The 10,738-nt window shown below is 45.8% G+C and overlaps 1 pseudogene across 1 annotated transcript; it reads right to left on the bottom strand.

Annotated features, from left to right (window-relative positions):
• Positions 1–667: 667 nt before the first annotated feature.
• On the bottom strand, positions 668–2,112 carry LOC311625720 (F-box only protein 31-like; annotated as a pseudogene). Its single transcript has one exon. The product of its transcript is annotated as an F-box only protein 31-like (transcript).
• Positions 2,113–10,738: the final 8,626 nt, after the last annotated feature.

The raw sequence follows: 10,738 nt of genomic DNA, 5'->3' as shown, positions 1-10,738 counted from the left end.
GCTCAGTGGTTCCAGGTCAATTCCGGTCAAAGAGCACGTATCTTGGTTGTGAGCACATTCAGGGGTGGTGCAGGAGGCAGTTAATCAACATTTATAACTCTATTCCTCTCCCTTCCTCTCTGTAAAAAATAAAATATTTATTTTTTTAAAAAGAAACTTGGAGCAGACATTTGTATTTAATAACAGCTTTATTGAGATAGAATTCACATACTATAAAATCCATTTGAAAACGTACAATTCAATGGTTTTTATTATATTCAGAGTTGTATAAAATATAACAATTCCCACTATCTAATTTTAGGATTTTTTCTTTTTCTCTTTAAAAAGACATGCTCAGCCCTAGCTGGTTGGCTCAGTGGATAGAGCCTGGATCTGCAGATTGAAAGGACTAAGGTTTGGTTCTACCTCATTTGCTGGCTCCTACCCAGCCTGGCCCTGGTCCAGAGGCAACCAATTGATGTGTTTCTCTCACGTCGATATTTATGTGTTTTCCTCTCTCTTCCACTCGCTAAAATGCAATGAGAAAAATATCCTCGGGTGAGGAAAAAAAAAAAAAAAGAGGAGGTGAAGGAGGAAAGAGGGAGGAAAAAAAAGGGGGGAAGAAAAAAACAACAACACAAGAAAGTGGGTGATGTAATCTGGTCAGGTTAAATCGTCAAAGTGAAATTCATACTGCTCCTCCCGGGGGTAGGGCCTCAGTGTTCTTGAGCATCTCCAGGAAGGCCTGTGGGGAAGGTGCCTCACATTCTTGAAGGTCTCCTGCATTCTGCTGTACAGGGTGAAGCATGTCTGCTCCACACAGAGGAACCCGAAGTGGTTCTCATCGAACAGGATGAAGATCCCAGGGAAGCGCTGGGGGTGGATGGAGTCATACAAGGGAACAGTGTCCACACCATAGAAACACATCCTGTAGGTTTGGGGTAGTTCTGGTCTCTTGAGTCCACACCCGCAGGCAGAACAAAGCTGTGGGCAGGCTGCTCCTCCAAAGCTGCGGCCCTGGACTCCCTGACGCTGGGCTGGGCAGGGCTCTGCCAGCCATGGCCCTCGCTGTCCTCAGGCCCGTCTTCTTCCTCCTGCTGCTCCTGCATCACCTGCTCCTGAATCTCCTGGACGATGTGGGAGAGCACTTCGAAGTTGTGGAGGATCTCCACATTTGGCAGCTGGATGCAGTGCTTGAGGTGCATCTCTAAAGTCTCCTTCCAGGCAGGAATGATGGGGCCTCCGCGATCTTCGAGGCCCAGGCGAACTTCCCATGGAAGCTGAGCAGGACAGTCTTTAGGCTGTAGTCATCATAGGTGCCTTGGAAGATGCCTGGCCTGATGAGGTCATCAGGGTGGCTCGGTGGGAGGTAGATGCGCTGGTTCGTCAGGTAGTCATGATTACTATAGTTTAACAACTGTGTGTCCTGTAGCGTCAGAGAACCCCCTGCTTCACTCACCCACTGTGGTACATGCTTTTGGTTCCACTCGGATATCCAGTGGTTACATTTGGTGGTGAACCCATCCTTCTGAATCTTCAGGTGACATTTGTGGGGCCTAGTGTAGTCTTCCACGCACTCCACCTTGGCTGATTTCCTCTCCAGGCAAATTCTAAATGAGGGCTTCCATTGCATTGAGGCTCCACATTGCGGTAACGGAGGAGGCACCAACCTCCAACCAATAATGCATAAGCGGTCCACCGCTACCTTCAGGATTTCCTTACAGCCCTCAGCATCCACCTGCCACAATCCCAAATTGTTTCTGTATGGGTGGAGCAGCTTCGTATAGAATTCTCGGCAAGACATACCCATCACCTCCAGGTCTTGAAAGTTTTCACAAATGCCAAACTCCTGGCAGCGCCTTCTCCAGATGCTGTCGGTGCACAGGATGCTGCAGAATTTGGTGTAAGCCTGGGCCAGGCTGGCCAGGTGGGTGCCAGGGAGCGAGGTGAAGATCTCCACCAGCAGCTCTGGAGGCAGGTTCTGCAGCGAGCAACGTGGGGGTGACCAGGGCTCATGGGGATCTGGATCCCTCCACTCCCTGCACAGGACAGGGTGGCCTCGGCAGCCTCCACCTGCTTCTCTGCCTGGACAGGGGCCGGGGTGGGAGCTAGAGCGGGGTCCGGGGGCTGCATGCTTCCTTCTCACCTGGAGCCTGGCTCGGCTGACGACACTGGCATCCCCAGGTGGAGCACACACAGCTGAGGAAAGCGCTCTGCTCCAGCTAGTCCTGTAACAGCCAAGGGTATCCTGGTCAGGCTCCCTAAACTTTAATTTGGTCTGGACTCCAGTGGTCATTCACTCGAGTTCTCTCCATAACAGGATGAGGATTATAAAAAAATAAAAATAAGAAAAAAAAATTAGACCTGAAGGTCAAAATTACTCCTTGATGCACGGGCTGCAGAATGGATGTGTGTTAGCAGGCGTGGAAACAACATTAGCCACATACATCTCCATCAGAGCTTTTGGGTGACCAGGTGCATTGTCAATGAACAGTAATATTATGGAAGGAATTATTTTCTTCTGAGCAGTATGTCTCAATGGTGGCCTTAAAATACTTAGTAAGTCATGTTATAAACAGATATGCTGTCATCTAGGCTTTGCTATTCTATTTATAGAGCATAGACAGAGGAAATTTAGCATAATTATTTTTTTTAAAAACATTTTTATTGATTTCAGAGAGGAAGGGAGAGGGAGAGAAAGATTGAAATAGCAATGATGAAAGGGAACCATTGTTTGGCCACCTCCAGCATGCCTCCTACTGGGGACTGAGCCCACAACCCATACATCTGCCCTCAACCAAAATTGAACATGGGACCCTTCAGTCAGCCGGCTGACGCTCTATCCACTGAGCCAAACCAGCCAGGGCGGCATAATTCTTGACAGTCCTAGGATTTTCATAATGGTTATGAGCATTGGCTTCAACTTAAACTCACCAGCTGCATTAGCCTCTAACACACGAGTCAGCCTGTCCTTTGAATCTTTGAAGTCGGGCATCGACTTCTCCTCTCTAGCAATGGAAGTTGTAGACGGCATCTGCTTCCAGTACAAGGCTGCTTTGTCTACACTGGAAGTCTGTTGTTTGGTGTTGCCACCTCCAGTCATTGCCGGAGCCAGATCTCAGGATAACGTGCTGCAGCTTCTATGGCAGCACGTGCTGCTCACCTGGTACTTTCACGTTCTAGAAATGGCTTCTTCCCTTAAAGCTCACAAACCAGCCTCTGTCTGCTTCAAACGTTTCTTCTGTAGTTTCCTCACCTCTCAGCCTTCATGGAATTTAAAAGCATTATGGCCTTGCTCTGGCTTAGGCTTTGTTTAAAGAAATGTTGTGGCTGGTTTGATTTTCAGACCACTAAAACCTTTTCCACATCAGCAATAAGGCTATCTTGTTTGTCATTTGTTCAGTAGCACTTTTAGTTTCCTTCAAGAACTTTGCATTCACAACTTGGCTAACTGTTGGTTCAAGAGGCCTATCTTTCAGCCTATCTAGCTTTCAACGTGCCTTCCTCACTCAGCTTAGTCATTTCTAACTTTTGATTTAAGTGAGAGATGTAACTGTCCCTCTCACTTGAACAGTTAGAAGCCATCGTAAGGTTATTAACTGAGTTAATTTCAATATTGTTATGTCTCAGGGAACAGAGAGGCCTGAAAAGAGGGAGAGAGATGGAGCAGTCAGAGTGCACACATTCACCCATTAAATTCTCCATGTTGTATGGAGGTTGTTCCTGATGTCCCCAAACAATTACCATAGTAACATCAAAGATCACTGATCACAGATGACATAACAAGTATAATAATAATGAAAAAGTTTGAAACATTGCAAGATTACCAACATGTGACACAGAGACATGAAGTGCACAAATGCTATTGGAAAAATGGTGCCAATCAACTTCCCTGACACAGCTGCCACGCAGCGTCTACTTGTGAAAAACAGAAGTACAACAAAGAGAAGTGCAATACAATGAGAGATGCCTTAATTTAACATAAAAATAAGCCTAGTCAGTCCAACAGCTCCCTTTTTATAAGGACAGAAAAAATACTTTGAGATTTTCTAGGGGACCTTTGGGAAATTTCAAAGTTAGTTTGGGATCAAAAAGACTTTTTTTTAGAATTTGATTTTGGGAGGTTTGTCAAAAATATCAAAAGTATGAACCCTTGACTAAATAGGATCATAGATCAAAGACAAATACAGAGGTTACACAGTTCTGAGCAAAACTTAGCTCCTTATTAAGGAGACACTGTTAAACAAAGGCCTGATGACAGTGCAAAGCACAGCGGGTAAGACACAAAATCTTTGCTTTCCAGGCAGAAAACTTAATCAGGGCAGACCTACAGTCCAAGAATACTTTGTCCTTTTAGCTGAGAAAGAAAATCAAGTTTCAGTTTTAGTTGAACATGATTTTTCTATTGATATCAAAGCCTATTTTAAAACTCTCATATTAACAATTGCTTTTTTAGCCAACTTGACTACACAGGTAAAATTCTCTTTCTCTTTTCAACTTTTTAAATATATTTAGTTTGTCCTTCATAACCAGATGCTCTAGTTTAGACAAAATTACTCTTACTTCACTCAACAAAAATGCATGTCCATACCTCTACTCTTCTCAGTCAAAAACATGTTCTACCCTCCTTGCATACAGAGTTGTTTCCCATTATATTTCTAGTAGTTTTTATCAATGTAAGAAATGTCCAGACCTGTACCGAATTTTTATAAGAGTTCATTGAGCCAAACTGATGACATACCAGAAAGCAAGATCGAAATGCTCTCGTTCCTTGTACACATTTGGAATTAAGAAGGGAATGTGAGGAAGATTACATGAAGATGGGAGAAAGCAGTGGGGGAGAGATGGCAGACAAAGATAAATCTTTTATAGGCCTGGGATGTGACTACCCACCGCACCTGCCCAGGAATTTATGATCAAATTGATCCAGACACTAGGGTTCTGGAACCCAAGGATCTGCAGCCCAGTGTGGCTCCTTGGCATCACACAGGAAATCATTCAAACAGGAGCCAGCCAGAGTTAAAATGAGTGCATTAGTGAAGTAGTGAGGCGGATGGGCTACTCCACAGACAGAGCAGCCCCTCCCTAGTGGGATCTCCTTCTTTTATTGGGGCTCATTTAATTGAGGGGTAGGGCATTCAGTAAGGGGGAAAATATCCAGGATTTTTCCAGAAAGGGGTAGAGAATACTCAAAAGAGCCCATCAACCATTTTGTGTCCCTTATATGGACTTCCCATTTCTAATCATGGTGGCTCAGGGATGTCGTTGAGTATGCTAATGCATTACAATGAGCATATAAGGAGGGGAAGATAAAATTAGTTGCCATACTGGATCGAGCTGGTCTCTGCCATCTCCAGGCCATCCATCCACTGGGCTGGGCTGGCTGCTTTCTTCTGGACGGCTTCTGCAGCCTTGATCACAGCTGCTCTGCTGTGCAGCCTCATGCAAGATCATCCTGTGAGGTTATTACAGAGCCACACACCCCCCTTTTCATTTTATTTTTCAATTACGGTTTACATTCACTATTATTTTGTATTAGTTTCAGGTGTACAGCATACTGGTTAGACAGTCATAACAAAGTGGTTTCCCCAATATTTCTAGTACCCACCAGCACCACACATAGTTATTACAGTAATGCCGACCCTGCTTTCCATGCTGCACTTGACAGTTTTGTAACTGCCACTTTGTGTTTCCTAACCCCCCACCTGTTTCACCCAGTCCCTCAGCACCCCTTCCCTCTGGCAACCATCAGTCTGTTCTCTGGATCTATGAGTCTGGATCTATGACAGAGCCTCTTTTTTGTTCACACTTGTTTAATTGCATATGTTAATTAGATTTAACCTGTAGCAACCTTAATTTCTAGTAAAAACAAAGAAGTAAATTTGTGAATTAGCATTTTGTGGATTGAATTTCTAGAAACATGCGATTTCTTATAGAAACATTTTCAGCATGGCATAAGACATGTCAACTGAGAGAGCCACATTTATCTTCAGTCTTACTGCAGCAGGAAGCTGAAAGTAGAAAAACTTATGTTTGTACCATTGGAGTCGCTCAAGGAACTAGGCGGACACAGGGAGCAAGTAAGAAGGGAGTTTATTAGAAGGAATGTGGGGATGGAGCCACAACCAGGGGAGGTTAGGACTCAGCCTCCACTGTCCTTGGGGTTGAATTTTATGAGCCAAAACCGCAAGGGGAGGAGGCTGGGGATATAAGCCTTCCGGTCTGATTAGATGGAGTTCGTTGTCCTTCAGACCGATGAGCACTGGCCGTGGGGGCTGTGGGCTGTAAGCGGCCATTGTGATAGTTGGCTTGCTGTCTCACCCTTGGTGCAGGCTGCCTCCTGCTGTGCAGTATAGGGTGACCGCTGGCTGCTCCACAAAAGGAGGCTGGGGTCGCTTTCTCATTTGGGACTTTCTAATCCACCTGAGCCAAACGTCCTCTGCTGGCCTGTCATTCTTGCCTTTTTCTTTATAAAATGGGAAGCACATGGGGATTTTTGGGTCAGGAGAGTGGGGCTTTGACTTCCTGCTGAGAAGGGACGATGGATGATTCATTTTTACACCCCCCCCCCCCCACCCTGTGCTCTTTCTGGGGGGTATAAATGCCTGAATAGGGTTGTTCCATGGTCTTTAAAGGTTGATATATGTATCTTTGGAGAAGAAGAACATGGCTGATTTGCATTTGAGTTGTGGTTTGAATAGTTTTTTGGAGGAGTTGTGTGAAGAGTTTAAAAGCATAGGGTCCGATGGATAGAAATAGAAGGAGTAGTATGAGAGTGTTAAGAAAGGCAGGATAAAGGTTATCCATGAGGAAGGTAGCCAAGATTCAGCTGCTCACTGTCAAATTAAGGAGGCTTTATCAATAAATTTCTTGGTTCTGTCTCTTACTATGCCAGATTGGTTGGCATAAAAACAACATTCTTCCCCAAGAATAGACAAAGTCTCCCTTTTTCCGCTGAGAGGAAGTCAAGGCCTCTTCGATTTTGAAGGGTACCTGCTGCTAAGGAATCTATTTGGTCTTGTACCACAACAATACTTTTGGCAGATCCTCTAAGCTACCTGCAAGGTCTTTGAAAGGATTTGATAGTAGGAAAGAGAGATTGTTATTCCTTCTATTCCAGTGCCTAGGCCTGCAGCTATCTCTAGGCCAGCAAAGCGGGAAAGAGAACAATGCCTCCCTCGGTAGGAGAATGAGCAGTGAGAGGAACCTTGCAGGACTGATTATTGGGGGCAATTCTATTTCAGGGGCAAGAGAGACTGGGGTGCAAGCTCCCATCCAGTTGGCCGGGAGACAAAGATAGAAATTGGTCTGCATAGAAAGAAAATTCCTCGGTTTTCTAAGCAGAAGGGATTTTTGACAGTGAAGAGGTGAGTAAGCTTGTTGTTTTTGTTTTCCTAAATAGAGAGAAATCCAGATAATGTCGCTCCGGTAAAAGGTTGAAAAGGGGAAGGGAAATTGACCTGTGTAGCCCCAGAGGTGGTGTTTTCAAAAAATATATACTTCCTTTTGGTCTCCACCCAAAATTTAGAATGTGTAAGACCATGGGAAGGAAGTGGCAGCATTGAGATTGAGGTTGTAAGGTGCCATCCTGCCAAGGGAAGTAGTTGATGCAGGAAGAGGAAGGAGGGCGAGATTGAAAGAATTGGGCCTGATGTTGGGAAGGTTGCTGAGATGGAGGGTCAAGCTGAGAATAGAATGGGTCATGAAAAAGGGGCTGTGTGGGTGACGGTAATGCTATCCCAGTCAGAGGAAGGTGTAATGATAAGAGTAAAATTACATAAGTGATTACCAAGGTGTCCTAAACTTTTTCCTGTAGGGTGTGTCCTGTTGATGCAGAGAAGGGCTTGATAGGTTAGGACGCCATTGTTCATTACTGGTCCTAGGATGGTCCTAGGACTCTGTTGGATGAGTATTGGGTTATATTATTTAAATAGGACTGGAGTAATTGGACTGCCCTGCCCCTGAGAGTACCCTGTGTCACTTGGGTGATTTTAAAGTCATAAAGTTCACTGAGGTGCACAAGCTGGAATGGGGACCCTCCGTGTATCCATAGTGGAAGGATAAATTGGAGTTGGTTCATGCATGCAAGAAAGTGGGGCCTCTGGGTAGCTGGTTGATGAGAGGGGAAGACAGCCAACAGTCTTGTGTGAGAGTGGGGTTGGAATTGAGGAGGTGATGCATCAAGCTAAGGGTTTGGGAGAGGTAGGGAGGACTTAGGAGATGGTTAAAAGAATGGAGTAGGTTGGTGTACACAGTAAGAGGAGGAGGTGAAAGGGGGTTGATAGATCAGCCATTTAGGAGGTCAGGAGATCTGCTAGGATTAGGAATAATATGAAGGTGAAGAGATAGATGGGGTCAGAAAAAAAATCCTGCAGGTCTCCCTGAAGCCAGAGATCCGTGATGAACTCAAAGATGGCTTTTACTGTGTGGGAGAGATGGCCTGGGGTGAACCAAAACAGGTTGTCACGGACGATTTGTAGGTATGAGAGAGCTTGATCACACATTTCACTGGATATTTGGCTTGCTTTTGGAGAATTTTAGTGTGAGGTTTCTGTGGGGGTACACATGTAATGACGTGGAGGGTCAATGAGGTCCTCTGGTACTGGTGGCAGCATGGAGTTTTCTGTTTCTGCAAGTTGGTAGGTGAGTTTTAACCTGGGTAAGTGAATCCATGGGGTTACACCTACTGATTTAGCTAAGGTCGGAGTGGTGAGGAGAAGCAAGTGGGGGCCTGTCCATGATAGGGTTAGGGACTTGGACTGTAGGGTTTTCAAATAGACATAGTCCCCTGGCGAGATGTGGGCACTTGTTTTCCCTGTGTGCCCTAAGAGAGCATTGCTCTGAGTATTCCCTCAGAAGGGTGCGTGTCTGTGTTAGTATTGGGAGATAGTCCCCATACGATGAAGTAGGAAGTGGTAGGTTACCCATTAATAGAAGCCTACCGGGCATGAGCTCAGAGGGCTGAGCAAGTGTGACTTACGGGCCATGGACCTGACCTTGAAGGAGGGCCAGAGGTCGCAATCGCAGCCAGGGAAGGTGTGTCTGGGCGTTGAGCTTAGTGAGGTGTAGTGTGAGGATGCCATTCATTCGATAAACCTTTCCTGATGACTTGGGTTTATACAGTATGTGGAACAGCCATTTCATCTCTAAGGATTGGGAAACCTGTTGAATAATTTAGAAATAAAGGCAAGACCATTGTCAGATTGTAGTGATGTGGGGAGGCTGAATTGGGACAACAGGGCTTCAGCCACCTGGGTGACCTTTTCCAAAGATGCAGGGAAGGCCTCAACCCACCCTGTAAGGTGTCAACAAATACTAATAAGCATCTCATCCTGATGGGTGGCAGGTGTGAAAGTCAACTTGCCGCTCCTGTCCCAGGACTTGTCCGCTGGCTTGGTGGAAGGGGCCAGGGAGGGACTAAGCCCTCCTTGTGAGAAGTTCATTGCCAGGTGGGGCAAGATCTGGTTATGTCTAGTAGGTTAGAGTACAGGGATGAATGTAAGTTGATCTGGGATAGGAAGGCAGTTAAAGGCTTAGGTCCGATGTGAAATTGATTTGTGAGAATTTCTCAAGCATGTTGTATTGGAAGAACTATCCTATAATTTAGAAAAAACCATCCCGCACTGAGGGAGACCTTGAGCTGAGTGAGGTCCATCTGTTCTGGAGTGGAGTAGGTTGGGGCCTCAGGAGCCATGGCACAGAGTTGAGAAGATATGGGTCCCTGTGCTTGTCTCTTAGCGTTGATGTCTGCCTTATTGTCTCCCTCTGGGATTGGGTCTTTGGTGGTCTGATGCCCTCTGCAATGGATGACAGCTGTTTGAGTGGGCACCTGGGCTGCTTGGAAGAGTTTGATGATGAGTTTTTTGTTAACGATTGGCAAGTTCTTTGAGGTGAGGTATCCTCTCTTTCCATGTAGGAATATGAAAATGGGTGATATGAAAGGCATACTTAGAGTCAGTGTAGACATTTGTAGTTTTTTGTCTAGCGAGAGTAAGAGCTTGAGTAAGGGCAATTACCTCTGCTTGCCATGAGGTAGTGCCAGGTGGAAGAGGGCCAGATTCGATTACAGGCTGTGAGGAAGCTATGGCATACCCAGCCTGTTTAGAGGGATCCTTAAGTGCACTGCCGTCAATAAACCAATCGATGGTGGGTGGTGGTAGGGCAGTGTCTCTGATATTAGGGAGGGGTATAAGAAGTGTTCTGCTATGTCTAGGCAATTGTGTAGGGTGGATGGACCTGTCTGTAGTGAGAGACCTTGCGTATTTGGGGTGTTGGGGCTGTGTGGGATTTGGACCTGAGGGTTAAAAAGTAGTTGCACATGTAGGGTTTGTAGTCGGGAGGGAGATGTATTGGTGACAGCTTGGTGGGCTCTTACAGGTTCAAGGTTATGAGAGAAAACTCTCTGAGGTTGGCATAGGGCACCAGTTAGAGTGTCTCTTGTCTGAGTAGGGCTGCAGAAGCCAGGGCCCTGCGGTAGGCAGGCCAACCAGGAAAGGAGAATGCAAGGACTTGGAGAGAGAGGCGATGACCCATCCCATCAGGGTCCTACATCTGTGTGAGACTCCTAAGGCGAACCCATTCTGGTGCTTGTGAAAAGTGCAAAGGGCTCCCTTGGACCAGGGAGGGCTAAGGCTGGGCCTGCGTGAGTACAGTGTTGATTGTTAAAGGAATATTTATTAGGATCATTGATTGGTTCGTGGAGGGTCCCTGAGGTGGCTTTACTAGTATATAGATCTTTGGCCAGGAATATAATAATGTT

Source organism: Pipistrellus hanaki (assembly GCF_964339955.1).
Source record: "Pipistrellus hanaki genome assembly, chromosome: 7".
Taxonomy (NCBI): Eukaryota; Metazoa; Chordata; class Mammalia; order Chiroptera; family Vespertilionidae; genus Pipistrellus; species Pipistrellus hanaki.
The sequence above is the reverse complement of the archived record's forward strand: the minus strand, read 5'-3'. Positions and strand labels throughout refer to the sequence as shown.